The sequence below is a fragment of the Suncus etruscus genome, chromosome 11, assembly GCF_024139225.1.
Source record: "Suncus etruscus isolate mSunEtr1 chromosome 11, mSunEtr1.pri.cur, whole genome shotgun sequence".
Lineage (NCBI taxonomy): Eukaryota > Metazoa > Chordata > Mammalia > Eulipotyphla > Soricidae > Suncus > Suncus etruscus.
Window position 1 is genome coordinate 64938793 of NC_064858.1, and position 26505 is coordinate 64965297.

General features: G+C 36.4%; 1 non-coding gene across 1 annotated transcript; it reads left to right on the forward strand.

Annotated features, from left to right (window-relative positions):
• Positions 1–24447: 24447 nt before the first annotated feature.
• On the forward strand, positions 24448–24554 carry LOC126023539 (U6 spliceosomal RNA). Its single transcript, XR_007500654.1, has one exon. It is a non-coding gene; the product is annotated as a U6 spliceosomal RNA (small nuclear RNA).
• Positions 24555–26505: the final 1951 nt, after the last annotated feature.

Here is a 26505-nt window from a genome sequence, read left to right on the forward strand (position 1 = left end):
TTATGTTGCCTAAAAGTTTTTGGAAATCATTAAGCGTTCTGAGGTATTTTTGATGACCAGAAAATTTTTGCAGGTGTATAGAAGTTCTCTCTAGACTAAAATCCAAGTATTGTTAAGGTGGCATAGTTTGTATTTTTGAAGCTATTTTTAATCCTGATGCTTGTAAAACAGTCAGTAACAAAAGAATACGATATCTGTAAATATGCCTCATTGTTCATTGTTAATAAAATATCGTCTGTATAGTGATAAATGATAGCCTAAGGGAACTTTTCACGAGCAGAGCACAAAATCTTATCTACAAAAATATGGCACATTGTTGGAGAGTTCAATATGCTCTGTGGGAAAATCTTCCATTGAAAACACCTACAGGGTTGAGTATTATTAAGAAAAGAAACTGAAAATGCAAAACGTGGGGCTGATGAGGTGGCGCTAGAGGTAAGGTGTCTGCCTTGCAAGCACTAGCAAAGATCCCTCGGAGTCCCATATGGTCCTCCCAAGCCAGGGGCAATTTCTGAGAGCTTAGCCAGGAGTAACCCCTGAGCATCAAGCAGGTGTGGCCCAAAAACCAAAAAAAAAAAAAAAAAAAAAAAAAAAAAAAAAAAAAAAGAAAAGAAAAGAAAAGAAAAAGAAAAAGAAAAAGAAAGAAAAAAGAAAAAAAGAAAATTCAAAAAATTTTCTATCATCTGGGTAGATAAGAATATGATAAAAACAGTCTTTTAGATTAATTATTATTAATGGTCAGTACTTTGGAATAATTACAGAAGAAGATAAACCAGTCTGCAATTTGCCCATGGGAATCATGGAAAAATTCACAGCTCTAATATCCATCAAAAGTCTCCATTTTCTGGATTTTTCTGTATTATAAATATGGGGGTATTTCACTGTGAAAAGGATGTTTCAATGTGTCCCAATTTCAACTGTTAATCCATTAATTCTTTCAGCACCTTCAATTTATCAGCTTGAAGGGGCAACTGATCTGTCCATATTGATTCATCAAACTTCCATTTTAATTTTATTGTTGCTAGATTTTTAATGACAGTTGCTTCTAGTAAAATTTTTGAGTTTTTCAATCAGAGGATGATTCAGGTTCTTCTGGATCTAGTGGGATATGGAATTCTGCATTCCACTATTTTTGTAGGTGACAACCCCACAAGGATGGTGAAAACAGGCCCACCTGAGGTCTAATTGTAGCTCTTTGATTTTCTGTGCCTTTGCACACCATAGTCTTTCTACTCAGCAAATGGGAGCTTAAACCTCCCACTCTCCAGAGAATACAGGATTTCCTGGAGAGGCCAAATTTATAGCCACTGTTTTTCAGAGATTACGGTAACCTGCACCACAGAATCCAGAATCCCTTCAAAAGTTTGCCTTAGCAATTCAAGTTTCAACATTAGATTTTAATCCCTCATTTTAGCAACCATAGCCACGAGTGGGTTGTGATGTTACCCAAATCAGTGCTTCCAAAACCTCTGATTCTTTTCTTATTTGATTTACCAGTCTTGACATAGTGAACTATCATGAGCATTCTTAAAAGTCCAAGTAACTAGTATGCTAATAACCACAATTATTTCTCCCATTGAGTCTGAATCAATGACTTTGTTAAAAACAGAAATTTTCTTGATACTGAGGCTGCTCCTGTCAAAAATCAAACCAACTGTCTTCGGGGATGTTGGGTCCATAATACCTGTTTTCAACATATAAGTACATTGTTCTCGGTAGATAATAATGTCTTCTGGACATGTTATGTCCAGACCACCACTTCCTGTGTTGTGAGAGTAAGATAATTTACAGTGAAGAATTTCCTTGGGCTGAGCCAGGGAGCATTATGGTTGAGGGGTTTTGTCCCTGATTTTGGTGGGGCTGAGGTGAGTCTCGATTCGTGTTTCCCTGCATCTGCATTATATACTGGTGCTCCTGGGCAATTGAATTTAAAAGGAGCCTGTAGTCTCTTATGAAATGCCCCAGCTTGGGTTTCCCACAATAAAAGTAGTTACTTTGCCTCCTGGGGTTTGTATTCAAACCTCTCCCCAGTTTGTTATAAGAGCAGTTTCTGGACTGGCAGTCTCATGCCCATTTTGGGTAAAAACCTGGTTTTCTGAATGTGTTTTGTTCTCTCTGGGGAGAACCCGTAATGCCCTTAGTCACTGTAAATATTTTTACAGGGTTTGTGTGAGTTGGGGGTTGAATTATATCTTGCACATTTTGAGAGGCTATGAGAAAATCGGTTATCACTTTTATCAATTAGAGGCAATAATACTGATTTGTACTAGCATTGTGGTTAGCCAATTTCTTTTCGAGAAATTTGCTAATATCCTCGTCTTTCACTTGCAATTTAAGTGCATCCTGGAGCCTTCCCACAGACTCTATATATGATCTACCAGTTTGCAGTTGGGGCTGGGTATGCATAGGTAAAGGCTCTTATTTTCTGTATTGGGAGGAGATTCACTATATTCCTTATCCTTTTATCCCTTAATACGCAGTAAATCAATAAACCCAGCAGGATTATATTAGTCAATTTGACATTCCAAAAATGATCATGGATATATACATAGTACAAGAGAGCCAATTATGTAATTATATACTTCTGTTTGCAATGTGGACCATGGCCAACTTAAAGTGAAAACTTTACACAACACAGAAGCAATCTGTTTGAAACAAGGTGGCATAATCTATGCAATTAACCACATAGACCATCTTAAAATTTCCGAGAGATTTCCAAGAAAGCATCTCACTTACTGTTGATGAAGGTTTGGTTGAAGTCTGTTCAAGTGACAGTTGAATAGTCATGTTCTCTAGGAGATTGGTTGATGCTTGATTCCCACTGAGATCTCAGACAAGAAAGGCAGTTCTCATTCCCCCGTCCAATTAAGACAACCGGAACAGTTCCAGTTGTAGAGATCTGCAGGAAATAATTCATGTAGTGAAGAGGTACAAGAATAATTCAGGAATCCAATGTTTAAGCAAGGAATTCAAACCACCAAAGCTTTCTGTTCCTAAGATGGAGTGAAGCTCAGTGTAAAAAATACTGAAGAATGAGCCTATGCTTTCTTCAGACCCCTACTTTTATTGACAAGAATCAGGTCCTACCATAGGGTGGGAGAAGAATAACAAGTAAAGAATAATTCAATATACTTTCACCAGATCATACCATAGGGTGGAGTACAATTATTGATTAGGGTAGGATCAGTAACCCAGCAGATATAAAAGCTCTTTATCTAAAAATAGTACAACACAAATGTTTAAAGGTAAACCTTGAAACTTAAGAAAACTATGACCTCTAAATTAAACTCCACCACTTTCTAAATAAATTACACCCCATACTATAAATCTCATTGATAACATTCTCTTTGTCCTATTTCTTTGTTCACTGGTAGATTTTTTTTTAATATCTACAATAAACTTGGAAATGAGCAATGAAATTTTAAACATTAGCAGCTGATACTCAATAGTGTAATTGATCCTATTGGGAACAGAAATGTGTATACTGTGAATTAGATTCTTTGTTATAATAAAAAATAAAATTCAATTTGTGATATGTAAGCAAATATTAATTTTTCTTATCACTTTAAATTTGTAAGACATCAAATTATTTTATCCTACTTTTTAAAATTTTATGTAATTAAATAACCACTATTTATAAAGTTATTGTTAGTTGAGTTTTAGACATATAATAATTGAATATTATTAGGTCTATTTCTGGCAGCCTAGTGATAAGACAAATAGCCCACATGATAATCTAAATAAAACAGTGGGGTTGATTATGCCAGCATACTGGGGTCCAACCACTCCAGACAAGCAAGATATAGGTTAGGCCCTGAGCTTGGGATCCATAGAGTTTTTATAGTCTCTGACATCATGAACATTATTCAGTTAGCCTCAGGAAACAGATAGCAAAGAATACACATTTCGCATAACACAAATAACATAATTCAAATAGATCAAGGCTGCCCTGGACAAGACATGTCCACCAGGTTCAGATGTGGGAGAGTAGACATAGATAAGTGTTATAGGGGCACCAAAGGTATCTATCAGTATTAGTTTTTGTACCAAATATACCACCCAATATCACAACAATCTAAAAAAGAATTCTGCATTAGGAGACATTAAATTATAGCCAATGAATAGAGGTCTGATTAGCCGTCGGTGCCATATTGTTGACCACTGGAAATTTTACTGTAGAAGTGATATTTATTATTTCAAGTTGTAGGATTCTGAGGTTCCCTCTTTCCCCATGAAAGCTTCTGCTTTTGCTAAATTAGTTTTGTATAACCCCTTATTAGCTTGTTAGCTTATGTGAATGTAACCTTCATATAAAAGTTTAAAACAAAGGGAGACACAGACCAGGAACATGGCACCCACATCCATGCACAGATTAACCTTGTAACATCTGAATTATGTATATTGTGGAATTAGTACTGTGTATCCTTTTAATCTTTTTCTGGATCTGTACATTTCACTCTGATGCATGAATGTTATGGCTTTTTAATCTGAGTGGAAAAATGACTCGGGGTTCTTGACTAAAAATCTGTTTCCAGGTGGAAGTGTTGGACTAAGACTAGCTAAACATAAAAAACACCATTTTTCTGTTGTCCTTTTCAGTTGACAGACTTCAGAAACTTCTAAAACTCCTCCTGTGCCTCCTTCCATGGGAGCAAGGGGTGTCTCGAGAGCATGCTTGAATCAGGTCCGTTAGGCTGGCACACTATGAGTGTTTTTTTAACTTGCAAAAAAAAGTGAGGTGGGTAATGGACCCTTTCACTGTGGGGTCAGATTAGACCAGCTTGCTGACTAGAAAAGTGGCTGCTTTGAGTGGTATACATTGGAAATTGGGGAACTTACTAAGTTCAAGTATGTCTAATGAATAAAAATACTCCAGAAAGAGAGAGAGAGAGAGTGAGAGAGAGAGAGAGAGAGAGAGAGAGAGAGAGAGAGAGAGAGAGAGCTGAGTAACCAAGAGGTAAGAACACTGAAATCTCTTTGTCCACTATTCAGAAATTTTTGAGCAATTTCATAATTCTTTTGTTAAGTTCCACCTGTAAAAACAGACTATCAGCCAAAAAACAACTTTGGACAGTTTAATTCCAGTGAGCTAAAAATGTACTAAAAATTGGGTATTTTGTATTTCCATTAAAGAAAATTTCTGATTTTAAAGGTATGTACAAATAGAAAATTGTGTGGAAAAGGTTTCAATTAGCTCTTTTTAGATTATATTGTTAATTTTGTGAAGATTTAACATTATTAAGATAACTAATTTCATGAGTGTTGCCACTAGGTATCAAATTTAATTTTGCTTTAAGATCTAAATGTGGAAATGCTTTAAATGTCTTTAAAATATATAATAAAGGACAATTTGATCTAGTCAAATGTAAGCAATTTGTTTTTCAAAATTGGAAGAGAATAAAATTATGAATATTTAGATAAAATGGAGGTTCTTCAAATTTAGAGTACAATTAGTCTTTTTCTATTTTCCTGAGACTTTACAACTTAAGATACTGTAATGTTTACATTTGAAGAAATCTACAGAGCTGTTTTCTAGTGAACTTTTTTTAGATCTATTGTTAGCAAACATGTTAATTTTAATTGTATAATTGTGTTACTTTTTTAGAAGTATTTATAGACTTATATGTATTGTCAGGGGGAAAGCAACCTCCTCTCTTCACATTGGTATGACATATTCAACTATATGCATTTATCAAATTTATCAATTTCCTAAGTGATAATGCAGTAGAAAGGCATTTAGCTTGCACATAGCTAATGCAGGATGGACCTCAGTTTGATACCCAGTGTCCCATATGGTCCCCCGAGCCAGGAGCGATTTCTGAGCACATATAATAATGACACAAACCCCAAAGTCCTATAAACAAAAATATATTGTCCTAGATATAGAGCCATAAAAGAACATGATGAAAAACCCTAGAAAAACCATAGACAACAGCCAACCAACTTTTAGGTCAAGACTTTCTGCTTTGGATTCTATGTAACCTGGCTTGTTAACCTGGGTTTGCCTGAGTTTGCCTCCTCTAGGAGATATACCTGATCACTTTGTAGTTTGTTGGTAGACAGAATAAAGCTTTGTTTTGCTTTAATATAAGAGAGACCAAATCTGGACTACAGGCACATTAGGTTGCCCTACCCTGAATCATTCTCTGTAGTCCCAGTGATTTTTTTTTTTTTTGCACAATTGCTGTTGTTGGTGTCAGGTGTCTGTAGTTAGAGATGCTAGTTTCTATGCTTATCCTACATCGAAGTCAGGATGATGTGGAGTGTCTCCAGTTTCACCTCACCATTACAGGGCAATGTGGATTGCCTTGCCCTGAAAGCAGGTTGATGCTGTTGCTATGTCGTCTGGGTGTTAAAAGAACTCTCTGTAGAATAAGGCAATGCCATGGCAGTGGTAGGGTCTTCCCTAATATAGGTTTGCTTTCTGATTATGTTATAGACAATTCTGGTTGTTTCTATAGATGGTATCTATAGTTCAGGGGTGAAAGGATAATGCTTGTTCTTCTGAGGCCTAAGTCAAGTCATTATGAAAATGTTCAGGGTGTAAGGCCCACTGCATTACAAAATTTGTGTGTTCCTATCTCTATTAGATAAGAACTTGCTGCATATGTAATATTTTCCCATTTTAATGTGCATATGCAAAAAAGGAACAATGCCACAAAATATTATTGGTGCATATGGGGGCCACAGGAACAAGTCTAACAATCCCTATAACTTGGTTCTAACATAAACTCTAAATAGAGGAACTTTTCTACCAGAATTCCTTATTGAACATATCACAAAGAAAAGGAGGGGGATTGCCACTATATAAGAGGATATTCAATAAGGGTTACACCTCTAAAATAATTAAGGCAGATATACATGTCCCACTTAAGTATTTAGAAATACTCAGGCAGGGGTGTGTAAAATCTTGAGCACCACCTTGATCTGTGATTTGGCCTTGTTGAGTAAAAAATTGCTCCCAGCAGTCCCATATCGGGAAATGCCTTCAAGCAGGGGACTTCTCAGTTACAGAGTCTGTTAGCAAGCAAAGGTACACAGTGAAGGGAGATTGAGGAAAGGAGGCCTCTGAGAGTAAATCAATAACAACAGATTATTCGTTTTTTCTAGGTCTGAGATTCTATCTTTTCTCTTTGGGAGTTGGTTGGCAGCTGGCTGAAGTGAGGATAATGATCTTCTTCATGAGGAGCCAAGAACTGAGGGTAAAAAAATGTGAGGTAATAGCAGGTGGGATGTGAGGGAATGAAAGACTAGAAATGAGCTAGCAAGTTAGTGAGAAAAAAGGTTAAGGACAATATATAATATAGGCATTCTGTATATTGAAAATGTATATTAAATAGACAGGTATGGTGAACCTGTATGCTCATGTGTGTACATCATCAGACCATGGGTTACAGTCGAATTGCTGACCCAAATAAAAAAATTACCGAATGCCTAAAAAATAAAATAAGATAAGTAAAAGCTGGCAAGTCCAATATAAAGATTTTCCATTTTCTAGGGCAGTCATGTTGGTGATGGTAGACTATACTAAAGAGAGGCTTTATGGATTAGATTGTGTATTGGTCTTTTCTAGAAAAAAATCATAGTATTTGTATCTAGAAAGCTAAGTGAAATGGTAATAAGCACTTATGTGAAGTGAATACCATGGAATAGACATATGTCACAGAGGACATTGGACAGACATTGATATGGCAAACTTATAGTGGCATACACTGAAGATAAATCCATAGGTTACAGTTGAAAAACGGACCTAGGTGCAGTAAAAAAAGGTCACTTTTTTCAAAGAAAAGAGTAAATGAAATAAAAATTAAAAATAAAAAGATAAATAGTTTGGTGAAATAAAAAGATATATAGTTTGGTGAAATAAAAAAGGTATATAGTTTGTCTAGTTTGGTGTAACAGTTTTCCATCTTCTAGATCAATCATGGTTAGTGATGTTAAACTTTACTGAAGAAGGCTTTATAGATTAGATTGTCTAGAATCTTTTTTTAAAGAATAGCCTGACACATTTCCAAAGTCATATATTTTCATGTGATAAAATTCAGTTTTAAGGTAGTTTTTAAAATGGGGTTTATAAAAACCTTGTAGAGCAGCTGGAGCAATAGCAGAGCAGTAGGGTGTTTGTCTTACACACGGCTTACCCAGGACAGACCTCGGTTCTTTCCCTCAGCATCCCATGTGGTCCTCCAACCCAGGATCTATTTCTGAGTACATAGCCAGGAGTAAGCCCTGAGTGTCACTGGGTGTGAATTAAAAAAATCTTGTAGAATGTTACTTTTTATATTTAGGCAAAGTTTTTACTGGTAGAGTTTTAGCCAGGCTAATGTTTGCATTATATAATCTTCCTCATGACCTTGGGCTGGGCTCATATCCTTTGGGCTATAGCCCTAGATGGCCAGGCTGGGGGGTCTTGTTGGCAGATGGACTAAAGTATTAAGCTTTATTCCAGTTGTGTGGTATTGTCCTTCTACTCTAGAACCCTACAGGAGTATGATTTCTTCCTGTTGTACATACATATACTTTGATTAGTAGAAAATGTGCATCTTTGTCAGTTATAAGTTTTATGAGTCTAAAGTTTGTGTCATCTAATACTAATATGACTCTCCAACTTTTTTAAGGGAGTTGTTTGCTTGCATGATTTTCCTCCAGGCTTTTTACTTTGAATATATATTTGTTCTTATTATTCTGTATTTTATATTATTCTGTATTTCTTGCATGCAGAAAAGGTTTGATTCAACTTTTTGATCCATTTTGCCACTCTGTGTCTTTTAACTGGTACATTTAGTTCATTGATGTTGAAAGAGATAATTGACATGGGATTTATTGTCATCTTTGTGTAGAAGTTTGGTGTGTCTGTTGGTTTGTATTATTATCTAAAGTAGAGAATTCAGTTTTTCTTTTAAGGCCTGTTTTGAGTCTGTAAAATTTCTGAGCTGTTGTACACTTCCTTTAAACCTGAAAGTGAGTCTGGCTGGGTCCATTATTTTAGGGGATGTGTTCATTTTGTTGAGTTTTGTCACTATATCCCACCACTGCTTTTGGCTTTGAAGGTTTTTGTGGCAGGTCTGCTGTAAATCTTAATGATGCTCCTTTGAATATAATTTCCCTTTTACATATTGCTGCTTTCAGTATTCTATACCTATCTGGGATAGGTATACTTATTATTATAGGTACATTTATTATTGTGACTAGGATGTGTCTTGGGGTGCTTTTATTTGGGACATTTAAGAGATATTCTTGGGCATACAGGATTTGGTTGCATGCAGTGTTTAGCTCTGGGAGTTTCTCTGTAATGATGTCCATGACTGTTGTTCTTTCTGGGGATTATCATCCTGGATCTCTGGCACTAAAATGATTCTTATGTTGTTCTGTTAAGTTTATCAAAGACTTCTACCTTCATCCGCTCACATTCTTTAAATAATTTTTTCAGGGGCCGGGAAGGTGGCGCTAGAAGTAAGGTGTCTGCCTTGCAAGCGCTATCGTAGGACGGACTGTGGTTCGATCCCCCGCTTTCCCATATGGTCCCCCCAAGCCAGGGGCAATTTCTGAGCGCGTAGCCAGGAGTAACCCCTGAGCGTCAAACGGGTGTGACCCAAAAACCAAAACAAAAAAAAATTTATTGTATGATCATTTGTTTTAAGGTAATTTTCCAATCTCTTCTGCATGATGTCATGTGGGGGGAGGTCAAACCCCTTGTTGATGGTCTCCAAGTCAAAGAATGATTCCCAAAAAGATAAATTGAATCCCATTCTTCTGTCCCCCCTTTTGGGGGAGACTTTGATAATAATATCCGACGTGAATAATCAACGAATGCAAAAGATCAGGGGACCAAAGGTTCAGCAAGGAAAGTCTTTTGTCAGTTGCAGCCAGCTCCAAAAAGCAAACCGAACCAGCAGTCAGTTCTGGCAAAAGAGCTCCCTATGCCTCCCCAACAAGCTTTTTATTTCATTCCTTAATCACCCCCACCTGGAAGATCCAGGTGGGATGACAGGCAAAAACAATATTACAACAATTACTCAACATGACTAGGATGTGTCTTGGGGTGCTTTTATTTGGGACATTTAAGAGATATTCTTGGGCATACAGGATTTGGTTGCATGCAGTGTTTAGCTCTGGGAGTTTCTCTGTAATGATGTCCATGACTGTTGTTCTTTCTGGGGATTATCATCCTGGATCTCTGGCACTAAAATGATTCTTATGTTGTTCTGTTAAGTTTATCAAAGACTTCTACCTTCATCCGCTCACATTCTTTAAATAATTTTTTCAGGGGCCGGGAAGGTGGCGCTAGAAGTAAGGTGTCTGCCTTGCAAGCGCTATCGTAGGAGGGACCGTGGTTCGATCCCCCGCTTTCCCATATGGTCCCCCCAAGCCAGGGGCAAATTCTGAGTGCGTAGCCAGGAGTAACCCCTGAGCGTCAAACGGGTGTGACCCAAAAACCAAAACAAAAAAAAATTTATTGTATGATCATTTGTTTTAAGGTAATTTTCCAATCTCTTCTGCTCTATGGAGTTGTTTTACATCTCATCTTCCAACTTGCAGGTTCTGTCGTCAGCTGCTTTTTTATGAATCTATATGGTTTTGTCTGTTTCTTCCTATTATATAGTAGTAGTTAATGTATATCTCTAACAATTTAAAATCTTTATTAATATCTTTATTTAAACACCTTGATTACAAATATGATTGTAGTTGGGTTTGAGTCATGTAAAGAACACCCCCCCCTTTATCACTGCAACATTCCCATCACCAATGTCCCAAATTGTCCCGTCCTGCAGGACTCTGTTATTCCTCAGGTTTAGAGGGGACCCAGCCTGAAAAGAGAATGGGGGAAAAGAAGAGACGGAGGCCAAGTAAAGTGCCTTATCAAGGTCTCGCTTTATTGATTGGTACAGGCTCTTTTAAGCATGATTAAACAGGGGGTGAAGAGGAAGCAAAATGGAACAGCCAGCATTACAGACAGTCTCTACAGGGAGCATACTGTGAGTGAACTTTACATTCTATCTTTACACAGGAACCATTTTCACCCTAAGATAGTAAAGCTTCAAAAATGTCTCAAACTTCCTGGAATGTGTGGCTGATAGGATGCTGCAGCATTTCTTTGAGCTCTTGGGCTAGTTAATAGCTAATGCCTAGGTTACATATTCAGGCCACACAAAATAGCTTGTCCTGAAGAATTCCATATCAGGTTTTGGTCAGTGGCAGTATCTGGCACTAAATGTCCCTCCTCCCCACTCCCCTACCTGTACTCAAGACAGGCTTTTTATATCCCTCATCTATTCATATTGTTATGATAGTTTTTGATGTAGTTACTTCTTTAACTGCACTCATCACTCTTTGTGGTGAGCTTCATATAGTGAGCTGGAACTACGAGCCCTCATCTCTTTTGTCTCAAAGAATTATTACAAAAATGTCTTTTATTTTTCATAAAACCCTTGGTGCGGCTCATCAGCCAGCCTGCCTTCCTGTGAGCTTTCCGGGGAGTCTGCCTTCCCGTGAGCCTTCCGTGGAGGTGAGTTGACACGCCCAGAAAGGGAGGAGCCACTGAACTTCGCTGGATCTCAGATGCCAGCACCCTTCTGCCTCTCAACTCTGCTGTCCTGCATTTTCGGCCTGATTTCACCCTTGGTGCGGCTCATCAGTCAGCCTGCCTTCCTGTGACACGCACAGAAAGGGAGGAGCCACTGAACTTCGCTGGATCTCAGATGCCAGCACACTTCTGCCTCTCTACTCTGCTGTCCTGCATTTTTGGCCTGATTTTATCCTGGGTGAGGCCCATCTGCCAGCCTGCCTTCCTGTGAGCCTTCCGTGGAGGTGAGTCGACACGCCCAGAAAGGGAGAAGCCAGAGGAGCACGGTTGCTCCGCTCCCCTTCGCGACGGTGCACAGCATTTAGCCGATGAATACAATCACAACACGTAGAAAAACACGCAGTACTAGTGTGACAATGGGGAAACAACACGGGCCAGTGCCAGACATAGAGAATGAAGATGGCAACTCTGATGACTTGAACATGACCAACCACCTAGTCAGTCTCTCAGATAAGGAGTTTAGAGTTGCAATATGGAACATGTTCAAAGAACTCAAACAAAGTATAGAAGAGAAAACTAAAAAGAATCAGGAGAATATGAAGATAGAAATGAGAAAACTCCAAACAGAAATTTCAGATCAAATAACAGGTCTGAGAAACTCAGTAGATGAATTGAAGAAAAACATGTTTGAGATTTCCCACAGGTTAACAGCAGCTGAGGATAGAATCAGTACACTGGAAGATGAGGTACATAACAATTACATACAGCAGAAGAAATTGGAAAAAAGCCTCAAAGCAAATGATCAAACAATAGAAAAATTACTCAAAGAATGGGAACAGATGAAAATAGAAGTCTATGATAAGCTCAACAGAAACAACTTAAGAATCATTGGAGTCCCAGAGACTCAGGAAGAAAATCTCCAGGAAGAATCAACAGTCAAGAACATCATTAAAGAGAAACTACCAGAGATAATGAATACATGTGATCAAATCCTGCATGCCCGAAGAGTGCCAACTAAAAGAGACCCCAGAAAAAACACCCCAAGACACATCCTAGTCACAATGACGAATCCCATAGATAGAGACAGAATTCTGAAAGCAGCAAGATCGAAAAGAGAAATTACATTCAAGGGAACATCCTTGAGATTTACTGCAGACCTGTCACCAGAAACACTCAAGGCCAGAAGGCAGTGGTGGGACATAGTGACAAAACTCAATGAAATAAATGCTTCGCCTAGAATACTGCACCCAGCAAAACTCACTTTCAGGTTTGAAGGAACAATACATAGTTTCACAGACAAACAACAGCTCAAAAACTTCACAGACTCAAAACCATTCTTAAAAGAAAAACTGAACGGCATACTTTAAGACAAGGCTTACCAACAGACACACCAAACTTTAATATAAAGATGGCACTAACTCCCAGGACAATTCTTTCTCTCAATGTCAATGGACTAAATGCACCAGATAAGAGACACAGAGTGGCTAAATGGATCAAAAAACTCAATCCAACTTTCTGCTGCCTACAAGAAACGCACCTGAATAGTCAGAACAAACATAGACTCAAAATAAAAGGCTGGAGGAAAATCATCCAAGCAAACAACACCCAAAAAAAAGCATGAGTGGCCATATTAATATCAGATGATGCAAACTTTATACTTAGGAAAGTTGTAAGGGACAAAGATGGACATTTTGTATTAATCAAGGGATATGTACAGCAGGAAGAAATCACCCTCCTAAACATATATGTACCGAATAAGGGGCCAGCAAAATATTTAATACAACTGTTGACAAATCTAAAAAATAATATCAATAACAACACAATAATTGTGGAAGACCTCAACACGGCATTGTCAACACTAGACAGGTCAACCAGACTGAAACCCAACAAGAATATACTAGACCTGAGGAGAGAAATGGAAGAAAGAGGCCTAGTAGATATATACAGGACACTCCACCCCCAGAAGCCTGGATACACATTTTTCTCTAATGTACATGGGACATTCTCTAGGATAGACTACATGTTAGCACACAAAACATACCTCCATAATATCAAGAGGATAGAAATTTTGCAGGCTGCCTTTGCTGACCACAAAGCCCTGAAATTATATATAAACTACAAAGGGACACAGAAGAAAAATTTTAACACCTGGAAGTTAAATAGCCTCATACTGAATAATCAGTGGGTCCGAGATGAAATCAAAGAGGAAATCAAAACCTTCCTGAAAACAAATGACAATGGAGACACAAATTATCAGAACCTATGGGACACAGCAAAAGCAGTACTGAGAGGAAAATTTATAGCTTTGCAAGCACACATCAGGAAAGAAGAAGGGGCATACCTGAATAGCTTAATGACGCAGCTCATAGAATTAGAAAGTGCTCCACAAAAGGATCCAAAAATAGGGAGGCAGAAGGAAATAACAAAGCTGAGAGCAGAAATCAATGAAGTGGAAACCAGAAAAACCATCCAAAAGATCAACGAAAGCAGAAGTTGGTTCTTTGAAAAAATAAACAAGATTGATAGACCACTGGCAAAACTAACAAAGAAAGAAAGAGAGAGAAACTTGATAACTCGTATTAGGAATGAAAAAGGAGAGATCACTACTGATATGGTAGAGATTCAAAGGGTAATCAGAAACTACTTTGAGAAACTCTATGCCACTAAAAATGAAAACCTGGAAGAAATGGATAAATTTTTGGAATCTTATAATCTTCCACGATTGAATGAAGAGGATGTAGCATATCTAAACACACCCATTACTATTGAGGAAATTAAGAAAGTAATCAAATGTCTGCCCAAAAACAAAAGCCCAGGCCCAGATGGATTTACTAATGAATTCTTTCAAACCTTTCAAGAGGAACTACTACCAATCCTGGCAAGACTCTTTCATGAAATTGAAAAAACAGGAAAACTTCCAAATAGCTTTTATGAAGCCAACATTACCTTGATACCTAAACCAGACAGAGATGCTACGAAAAAAGAAAATTACAGACCAATATCGCTGATGAGTGCAGATGCAAAGATCTTCAACAAAATCCTGGCAAATAGGATTCAATGCCTCATTAAGAAGATCATCCACTACGATCAAGTAGGTTTCATTCCAGGAATGCAAGGCTGGTTTAACATCTGTAAATCTATCAACATAATACACAACATCAACAGCAAGAAAAATAAAAATCACATGATCATATCAATCGACGCAGAGAAAGCATTTGACAAGGTCCAACACCCATTCTTGATCAAAACTCTCAGCAAGATGGGAATGGAAGGAACCTTTCTCAATATAGTTAAGGCCATCTACCACAAGCCAGAGGCAAATATTGTCCTCAATGGAGAAAAACTGAAAACCTTTCCTCTAAATTCTGGCACAAGACAAGGCTGTCCTCTCTCACCACTCCTATTCAACATAGCACTGGAAGTACTCGCTATAGCGAGTAGGCAAGAAAAGGATATCAAGGGAATCCAGATAGGAAAGGAAGAAGTCAAGCTCTCACTGTTTGCAGATGACATGATACTCTACTTAGAAAACCCCAAAGACTCTACCAAAAAGCTTCTAGAAACAATAGACTCATATAGCAAGGTGGCAGGCTACAAAATTAACACACAAAAATCAATGGCCTTTCTATACACCAATACTAATAAGGAAGAAATGGGCATTAAGAAAACAACCCCATTCACTATAGTGCCACACAAACTCAAATATCTTGGAATCAACTTGACTAAAAATGTGAAGGACCTATACAAGGAAAACTATAAAACTCTGCTCCAAGAAATAAGAGAGGACATGTGGAAATGGAAGCACATACCCTGCTCATGGATTGGCAGGATTAACATCATTAAAATGGCAATACTCCCCAAAGCACTGTACAGATTTAATGTGATCCCCCTAAAGATACCCATGACATTCTTCAAAGAAGTGGACCAGGCACTTTTGAAATTTATTTGGAACAATAAACACCCTCGAATAGCTAAAGCAATCATTGGGAAAAAGAATATGGGAGGAATTACTTTCCCCAACTTTAAACTTTACTACAAAGCAATAGTTATCAAAACAGCATGGTATTGGAATAAGGACAGGCCCTCAGATCAGTGGAATAAGCTTGAATACTCAGAGAATGTTCCCCAGACATACAATCACCTAATTTTTGATAAAGGAGCAAAAAACAAAGAAAGCCTCTTCAACAAGTGGTGTTGGCACAACTGGGTAGCCACTTGCAAAAAATTGAACTTAGACCCCCAGCTAACATCATGTATGAAGGTAAAATCCAAATGGATTAAAGACCTCGATATCAGCCCCAAAACCGTAAGATATATAGAACAATACGTAGGTAAAACACTCCAGGACATTGAGGCTAAAGGCATCTTCAAGGAAGAAACTGCACTCTCCAAGCAAGTGAAAGCAGAAATTAACAGATGGGAATATATTAAGCTGAGAAGCTTCTGCACCTCAAAGAAATAGTGCCCAAGATACAAGAGCCACCCACTGAGTGGGAGAAACTATTCACCCAATACCCATCAGATAAGGGGCTAATCTCCAAAATATACAAGGCACTGACAGAACTTTACAAGAAAAAAACATCTAATCCCATCAAAAAATGGGGAGAAGAAATGAACAGACACTTTGACAAAGAAGAAATACAGATGGCCAAAAGACACATGAAAAAGTGCTCCACATTACTAATCATCAGGGAGATGCAAATCAAAACAACGATGAGATACCACCTCACACCACAGAGAATGGCACACATCACAAAGAATGAGAATAAACAGTGTTGGCGGGGATGTGGGGAGAAAGGAACTCTTATCCACTGCTGCTGGGAATGCCGTCTAGTTCAACCTTTATGGAAAGCGATATGGAGATTCCTCCAAAAACTGGAAATCGAGCTCCCATACGATCCAGCTATACCACTCCTAGGAATATACCCTAGGAACACAAAAATACAATACAAAAACCCCTTCCTTACACCTATATTCATTGCAGCTCTATTTACCATAGCAAGACTCTGGAAACAACCAAGATGCCCTTCAACAGAGGAATGGCTAAAGAAACTGTGGTACATATACACAATGGAATATTATGCAGCTGTCAGGAGAGATGAAGTAATGAAATTTTCCTATACATGGATGTACACGGAATCTATTATGCTGAGTGAAATAAGTCAGAGAGAGAGAGAAAAACGGAGAATGGTCTTACACATTTATGGGTTTTAAGAAAAATGAAAGACATTCTTGCAATAATAACTTTCAGACACAAAAGAGAAAAGAGCTGGAAGTTTCAGCTCACCTCAGGAAACTCATCACAAAGAGTGATGAGTTTAGTTGGATAAATAACTACATTTTGAACTGTCCTAATAATGAGAATGTATGAGGGATATTGAGAACCTGTTTAGAGTACAGGCGGGGGTCGGGTGGGGAGGAGGGAGACTTGGGACATTGGTGATGGGAATGTTGCACTGGTGATGGGTGGTGTTAAGAAAAAAAATATTGTTATTCAATAATGGAACTCAATGTATATACAATATATTATTCTATACAATACATTGCATTATAAAAAAAAGAAGATTGTGAAGGAAAATAAAAAAAATAAAAAAAAAGAATTTCTTGACCCTTTATCAAAAATTAGGTGATTGTATGTCTGGGGAACATTCTCTGAATACTTGCCTATTACACTAATCTGAGGATCTGTCTTTATTCCAATACTATGCTGTTTTGATAAGTATTGCTTTGTAATACAGTTTAAAATTGGAGAAAGTAATGCCTCTCACTAATAAATTTTTTCAAACCTTTCAAGATAATCTACTGCCAATCCTTGCTAGGCTCTTTCATGTAATTAAAAAATGCGAAAACTTCCAAATAGATTTCCTGAAGCCAACATCACCTTGATACCAAAACCCAACAGAGATGCTGCCAAAAAAAAAAAATAATAACAGACCACTATCCCTGATGAACTCAGATGCAAAGATCCTCAATAAAATATTGGCAAATAGGATTCAATGCCTCATCAAAAAGGTCACTACAATCAAGTAGGTTTCATTCCAGAAATACAAGGATAGTTTAACATTCATAAATCTATCAACATAATACACAATATCAACAAAAAAAATAAAAACCATATGATCATATCAATAGATGCAGAAAAAGCATTTGATAAGTTAGTTCCAACACCCATTCTTGGTAAAAACCCTCAGCAAGATGGGAATGAAAGGAACCTTTCTCAATAGAGTTAAGGCCATCAACCACAAGCCAATTGCAAATTTTATCCTCAATGGTGAAAAACTAAAAGCCTTTCTTTTAAATTCTGGTACAAGCCAAGGCTGTCCTCTCTCACCACTCCCAAAAACATAGTACTGAAAGTACTTACTATAGCAATTAGGCAAGAAAAAAAATATCAAGGGAATCCAGATAGGAAAGGAAGAATTCAAGCTTTCACTGTTTGCAGATGACATAATAATATACTTAGAAAACCCTAAAGACTCTACCAAAGAGTTTCTAGAAACAATAGATTTATATAGCAATATATTACAGGCTACAAAATTCACACATAGAAATCAATGGCCTTTTTATACACCAATAATCATAGGGAGTAATGGACATTAAGAAAACAACCCCATTCATATTAGTGCCACACAAACTCAAATATCCTGGAGTCAACTTAACTAACGAGGTGAAAGACCTATACAAAGAAAACTATAAAACCCTGCTCCAAAACATAAGAGAAGACACATGGAAATAGAAACACATAACTTGCTCATGAATTGACAGGATTAATATCATTCAATTGGCAGTACTCCTCAAAGCATTGTACAGATTTATTGTGTTCCTTCTAAAGATACTCATGACAATCTTCAAAGAAGTGGATCAAACACTTCTCAAATTCATTTGGAACAATAAACACCCAAGAATAGCTAAAGCAATCCTTGGGAAATGGAGAGGCTGTCTTTTGAGTTTTTTATTTCATCTACTGAGTATTTTAGTCCTGTTATTGCAGTTTGAAGTTTTCTGATTTCTCTCTTTGTGGTCTCTCATCTCAATCTATGCTTTCTTTGAGTTTATGAACATTCTCCATATTTCTACTCAAAACTCCTTATTTGAGGTGCCACCTACCTGGTTGACACTTTTTGAGTCATCAAAGATGCCATCTCCATCCTCTATGCATGATATATTTCTCCATTGCCCCCCCCCATTGACCCATTTGTAGCATGAATTTTACTATGTGTTGTAATTGCGTTCATGGACTAGAAGATGCTCATGGCTATGAAGTGAAGCGGAGACCTGAAGAAATTAATTCTGTTCGGCTTTTCTTGGCGTGTGCTGGGTTCAGAAGATATTATGTCTTCTGGGACCTTTCTTGGCTGCCTTCCACATAAAAGCAGGAAACCAGGATGGGAGCAAAGCAGGAAACCAGGCAGGGAGCAAGCAGAGGGCTTTAATGTTTTTTGAGCCCAAATACATAGCAGGAATCAGGATCTGCCCTTCTTCTGTGGAGTCAGCCTATCCTGTGCAGAACTCTAAAGAAATTATATCCACTGGGACCTTTCTTGGCTTGTTCTGGGCCCTAAGGAGATTATGTCTGCTAGGCCCTTTCTTGGCAGCCTCATGCAGAAAAGCGGGAAACCAGGCAGGGAGCAAAGGAGGAAACTCCAAAGGAATTTTATTATGTTTACCACAGAGACTATCCATAGCAGAAGACAGTAGAGTGATAAATTCAAATTGCTGACTGGAAAGAACCTTAACCTAAGAACATAAATTCAACTCAGTCAGGTCATAAATCAAATACAAAGGAGGAATAAAGAACTTTGCATACACATTCCATTAGAAGAATTCATCAAAACCAAACTTGTGCCCCCCAAAATACTTAAAATGCTTTAAAAATAAAAAAGGAGGGGCCAGAGCAGTGTTGCAAGTGGTAGGGCGTCTGCCTGGCATGTGCTAACCTAGAATGGACTGCAGTTCATTCCCCTGGAGTCCCATATGGCCCCCCAAGCCAGGAGCAATTTCTGAGCAAATAGCCAGAAGTAATCCCTGAGTGTCACCGGGTGTGTCCCAACAACTTAAAAAATATTACTTACCTGTCATCTAACCTCAATAAAGTTAAAGAATTTAAAGTTTTAAATAATGAATCCTTTCAATTTGAAAATTATATTTATTTTTATAAACATATATATTCTCTGATTTAGTCAGATACACAAATTTCAATGCTACATATTTTCATTCCATTATTGTCTATGATTATTATTATGCTCGCTTTTTTTGTTCAGACATAATTGACTCAAATAATGTTGGTTTATATTGATTATTTTCTTTAGTGAATGAATGTTTTCTTAAGTCTTAATTTGTCAAATAATGTCATAATGATGGTATTTCTGACATTTTGTATAATTCCATTTGAGTCTCTAGAATCTTTTGTATTTCTAAATAAAATAAAATAAAATATATAGTGACAATTTCCTCTTTTCAATACTGACATTTTAGAATATACTTTCATTGCAATGACGTATTTAACTTTTTTATTTTGATTTTACTTTAATTTGATATGTATCTCTTAAAATTTTTCAATTTTGCTCATTCTTATTTGTAGACATATATTTGATTTATTTAATTTTTATATTACTCCTTGTTTCTCTTTTCCCCCTCACACCCTTTTGTAGTTGTAAAAAACCCCACCTAGGTCTGAGAAGGGACTCACCTAGGTTTAATTAACGTAAGTTCCCTCAGCTACATCAACCTGTTAATTTAAATGTTCTATTATCTCTCACTAATAAAGGCTGGCTGGGAAAGCAGGTTAGCTCAGCTTTCTGGCTGGCTCAGTTCGCTAAAAGATGCTGCTCAAACCTCTTGTCCTTATGCATCTCCTCTCATGACTTCATCTGTTTCTTGTGTGATGGCCCTGAAGCTGAGCTGTCCATTCTAAGATTGGAACAAACATGACAAATGTAGACTACAGGATGCAGGCAGCATCCCTCAGGAAACTAGCCCCCCCCCTCACTAAATCAATAAATATTCATAAATACAAATTTAAATTAAGATATTGTTTGAGGTAGAGGATAGTATAGTAGATTCCTTTGTGAGAGTATAGGGTACATTGTATCGTATCATTGTATGATGAAGCATGAGGATGATGACAATAGCAGGTATTACTCATAATGATCACGCTATAAAAATTCACTGATATTTTCTGCCTATATGATATGCTTCAATACAAGGAAATTTACAAATAAAAGAATAGTTTTTTTTACATCTGGGTTAAAAAATGGTGTGTAATGATGAGCTATACCCTTAATAATGCTTTATTCAAAAATGTTTAAATCAGTCTAAATTTGTATCAAGAAAATTTTTACAATAATTATCATATAGTAATATATAATTCTTATAAAATATTGTTAATTTTCTGATATGAACAATTATTTTGTGGCTATCTATATCAGATAAGTTTCCTTCTAAAAATATGTAATTTACAATCTTGTCCTCTGGTAAACAGACACCATGCTCCCAAATATTTATGATACTTTCTTCAAAGGCAATAAAAAGAATAGAAGCATATTTTAAAATGAGCTTTAAAATGTGACTTGGTTGAGAAATTAGGTGTTCGTAAAATGCCATCCTGTGTGGATTAGGGTTATCACATAATACTGGTGTAAAAATAATTTTATTTGATGTTGAATTCTTGATGAAGTTTTAACTTGTCAAGAGTTATGAGATTATAAAAGCATGTATATGGAGAAATTTTATTCAATTAAGCCTCATAATTCTCATAATTCGCAAGGTATTTTATTGTTGTGAAAAGGAGATCTCTTGAACATGTTGTTTCCTGTAGCTACAGGCTAATCCTTCCTGTGCACATTCATAACTCAACATTAGTCTACAATTTTCAAATAAATCTGATGGCACTTATTAGCTGAACGTGTTTTGTTTCCTATGTAATACAGCTTTTGTAGACATTTGTGGGAATATAAAATGGAATTAATGCCTTTTTAACACCTTTACTTAATTTAAGGATATAAAGAAACCTGACATTAAATAAATTTACCAGTGGATTGGAAATTAGTGAAACACTGTGAATGCATATGTACTTTAAGTTGGAAATATAGTGACCTTGTGTACTCAATATTATGCATGCATGTAAGTAATGTATATTCAACAGAAAAATTACTTGTAGATCTTTTTTATTCATCTCACTTTAAAAGAGCATTTCACCATAATGTAATTATTAAACAGTAGATAGATAATGTATACTCCCCATGTATTTAATTATGATATTTCATAATAAAATAATTGGGGCATTCAATTTTAAACCTTAACTAAATATGACTGACATTTGGCACCACATGGTGAAAAAAATAGCATCAATTCTTCTAATCAATGATATGTATCATGCAGGAAAACATTTCCCCAATCATATATGGTAAGAACAAAACCTATTGATGAAGTCCTTAAATCATATTATTACTATTTTAATTTAATAAAATATAGCCATTCTATACACTTTAATTACTTTATTATTGAGGGACAGACCCTGTAATCCTCCAGGCTTTTACTCCTAGCTACTCTCAGTGTTTGATTTTATTGGGAATCAAAGACCATTAGGGATGCTGGGGATCAAAGCTAGGTCAGTATCATGGAAAGCAAATGCCTTACATGTTGTGCTATTCCTCTGTTCTCAAGAACTTTCAAATGCTTTAAATTTGTGTTTATTTTACATAGATTTTACCAATCCTACAAGTGAGCTATATCACAATTTAAAACATTGTGCTAAAAAAGACAAAATAAACTATTCAAAAAAGAAATGCCTTATGTGAGGCACCTCAAAGCTTGAAATTTGAACCCAAATTTCACAGTACATAAAATATATCTTTAATATATAAGAATGTGGTCAGGAAGAGCTAAATGGGCTAAAATCCAGGCTTTGCTGAGAGGAGGCATGAAGTCTGCCTGCTAGTGTGGTAAGGTCCCTAGGTGCCCCTCATGGTGAACCTGTTGCCCTAAACACAGCTGAAGAAGTTTAATAAATGTATATGTATGCACATTTAGCCTATGTATACATAGTATATTTTAGACATATGTACATATAGTCATTAACTTTTTTATTATTATCGTTACATGATTTTAATAGTGTTAAGATTTAGAACATTGATGTATAAAATTGGTGTTTTCGAGTACAAATTGCCCTACACCTTCCACCATTTTGCCCACTAGTCTAGTCCACACAGTCTTCAATATTTTTACTGATAAACAATTTGTAATATAAGCTCAGACCAAGAGTTTGCTATTGTTTGATGCTTTCTCTTCTTTTATTTCATCTCTCAGTATTTGACAGATGAGTGAGACCATCGTGTACTCATTTTTCTCCCTCTGAATTATTTCCCTTAGCTTAAAGCCCTCTGATTCTATCCATATTGCATCCATTGCTTGATTTTTGTTTCTTTTTTCTTATAGATTTAACTGTGTATTATTTTAATGTACATATTTAACTAAAAGCTCTTTCTCCACTCATCTGTCATTGGACATTTGGGTTGTCTACATATTCTGGATATTGTGCTCAGCATTAAATTCTAAGTCAATCAATTTGAAATATGAACATCACAGTACTATATTGTTCACTTGAATTGAATACATGGATATCCAGAAGTCATCATGAGAAGCATCTGGGACTTCTAAGCTCTTTTTGAGAGAGTACCCCAACTCCAAATGATAATATATATAAAGATATATGAAGTATTTGCTAGTATATATCAAGTCCATGTTTATGACTATAAATAGTTTCATGTGAGCTAACATTTTATAATGCCAAAAATCTGTGGCTCATGATGTTATTGTAGCTATGAATAACAAGTGTCAGATCAGGAAAGGAATTGAAATTTTGGAGTTGGTAAAAAGAAAAATTAGCATACTTAGTTGAAAGAGATCAAGAATGACAAATGACTTACAAAACTACTGGAGTGCTAACCATTATTTTCCTAATTAACCTAGCATGGATTAGTTTATTAAATAAATATTTAGAAAATAAATCTTGCATGCTAGGTACTATGTTTAATGGAATCAAATATAAGGTAATAAAATGAGGTATTATACGAAGAAAAAATCCTGCATGTACAATAACAGGAATTAAATTATGGACATTATATAAGTAAAATAAGACAATCATGACATGGACAAATTTTGCATGCTTTCATTTGTGTACTGTTTCTATAACAGTCTTCTAAGTGGGGAAAAAAGTGTTAGGGTGTTGTTTGCCAGGTGTTGGGGCATCTGGAAGCTATTAATCAAAGCTACTTTCCATTAAATAAGATACATAAATTTTGGAGATCTAATAGACAAAATTAATGTATATGATTAAAAATTCTGTGTTCTTAATTTTGTTAAGGTATTATGTTTATTGGGGCCAGCGCTATAGCACAGCATTAGGGCGTTTGCCTTGCACGTGACTGATCAAGAACGGACCTTGGTCCCCCAAGCCAGGAACAATTCTGAGTGCATGCCCAGGAGTAATGCCTAAGTGTAACAGGGTGTGACCCAAAAAGAAAAAAATATTATGGTTATTTTTGAATATTTATAGCACACACATTACATACACATCTGAAAATGGAAAGGGTGGAGCAATAGCACAGCGGTACAGCATTTTCCTTACATGGTGTTGACCCAGGACAACCTGGTTCAATCCCTAGCATCCTATATGGTCCTCCAACCCTAGAGCAATTTCTGAGCTCAGAGCCAGGAGTAACCCCTGCGCATCAATGTGTGTGGCCCCAAAACAAGCAAGCAAAAAAAAATTGAGAATGGGGCCTTAGAACAACTTTTTGTGATCCTCTGCATCTTTGCTTTGGAAGTGTAATTTCTCTTCATTACTTTATGGAACTCTGATTTTTCTCTCTAGTCTTGTATTTTATAAGTCTAGTTTACTTTTCATAAGAGATGTATAATTAGTGCTTGCTTCGGCAGCACATATACTAAAATTGGAATGATACAGAGAAGATTAGCATGGCCCGTGCGCAAGGATGACACGCAAATTCGTGAAGCGCTCCATATGTAAAAAAAAAGAGATGTATAATTAATTTAAATGGAAGCATCTAACTTTCAAAACCATATCTGTATTGATAATAAAGCTTTAAAATCTGTATTTGTATCAATAACAAAAATACGCTTTAGTCAAAAGAAAAACTATCTTAGTATAGCTATGAAATTGGAAATTTAGGTGCTTATGACATGCCCAATAAAATAATTAACTATTGTCATTGTTTATTAATACATTTTTTATAAAGGAAGGCATCTTCTAAATAAACCAGTAAGTTTCGGTGAACACAGCACAAACCTATCTGAACTACCAATAGATTTTGGAGAGAAAGAAATGTAAAGTGTCTGAGCAAAGGAAACATGTATTTAGTCAAATGTCAATTGATAGTAGGATAAAAATTTAAAGTATGCTAAGAATCATCATTAAGGTACTAGGATTTTTTTCATTCATCTTTAAAACTGTCAATAATGTTCTATTATCTTTATATATTTTCATATTTTATATGAAAAACATCTATAATCATTTCAACTATTATCTAGGAAAACTCAACAAAAATAAGGATATTAAATATTACTGTAATGAGCAGCTTGGAAAAGAAAGAAAATAGCAGACACCAACCATCACTGATAGAAATAGAATGGTGGACAGCAAGGGGTGAGTAAATGAACATGAAAGAAGTCTATAGATAATCACATGACAATATATTCCAAGGGTAGAGAAACCCTGTATCTCTTAGGCCAAGGGGATTCCCGTTTCAGATGACCCCAATATTTACTGTACCTATGCAGGGGGGGAGACAAAAAAAAAACACTAAATAATCCTTTTTTTTTAATTTTTTACTTTTTTTTAATCTACTTTTTGTTGATTTCTTTGTTTTGGGGTAGATATTGAAGTAGTTGTCCATTTTTTTAATTATATATTTACTTTTTCTTTCTTCTTTTTCCTTCTTCCTCTTTGCACCTTGTCATATTTCCTATCTCAAGACCATGGCAACTATGTGGTGCATATTTTTATTGCTGCAGTGCTCACTGGATATCTTATTTGATTCCTCTTTTTGAACTGTTGTGGTGTTTCACCTTCTTTTTTTCTCCTTCGTCCCTCAAACCAAGGATGAGATCCTCTAGAATGACTCTGCTTATAATTGGCATAGTCGATTTTTACCCCATTATATTACCGTTCTCTTCCTCAAACAAAACCACATAACTTGAACTTTCTAGTCCTGGCTCTCAGTTAGAGGGGGCACCAAGACCAAACAGCTATAAGACCACTAAGTAATAAACTAAACACAGAAGGGACCACGAATTCTAGCAGCCCTTGGTGGGGAGAGTGGAGGATATGGGAGGCAGGATGGGAGCAGTTGTGGGAGGACAATTCGGTGGTGGGAATTCCCCTGATTCAATGTAAATATGTAACTGTACTATTACTGTGAATGATATGCAAGCCACCATAATTAAAATAAAAATTATATATAAAAAAAGAAATAGAATGGTGGAATTTAGAAGTGTATATTAGGAGAATTTGATTGTAACATCTTTTAGATTTTAGACTAAGAGTGTCAGGCAGAAATAGCCAAATGTTCTCAAATAAAAAGGAAAAAATCCTTCTATTTCAAACATAATGCACATTTCTGAGTAAAGTTGGCACTGGAGACAGGAACTGATGTGTAACTGGTCTTTCTAATGGAGTAGCCAAGGATTCTTAGGTTCCGTTACAGTTACTCTTTTTTGGTTCTCTGTTACTATAAATTAGGGATCTCAAACTCCTGGCCTATGGGCCGTTTGCAGCCCTCTATATGACATTTTGTGGCCCATGGCCAGCCTTCAAATATCGCAGTATTGGCGATTATTTGCTTACTGAATAATCGCAATACAAATCACATTAGTGATGGGGTTTGGGAAGACCCCATGTGGAAGGCCATCTCCCTAACTTGGGTGCGCTGGGACCCTTAATAGGCAAGGGGACTTCTGAG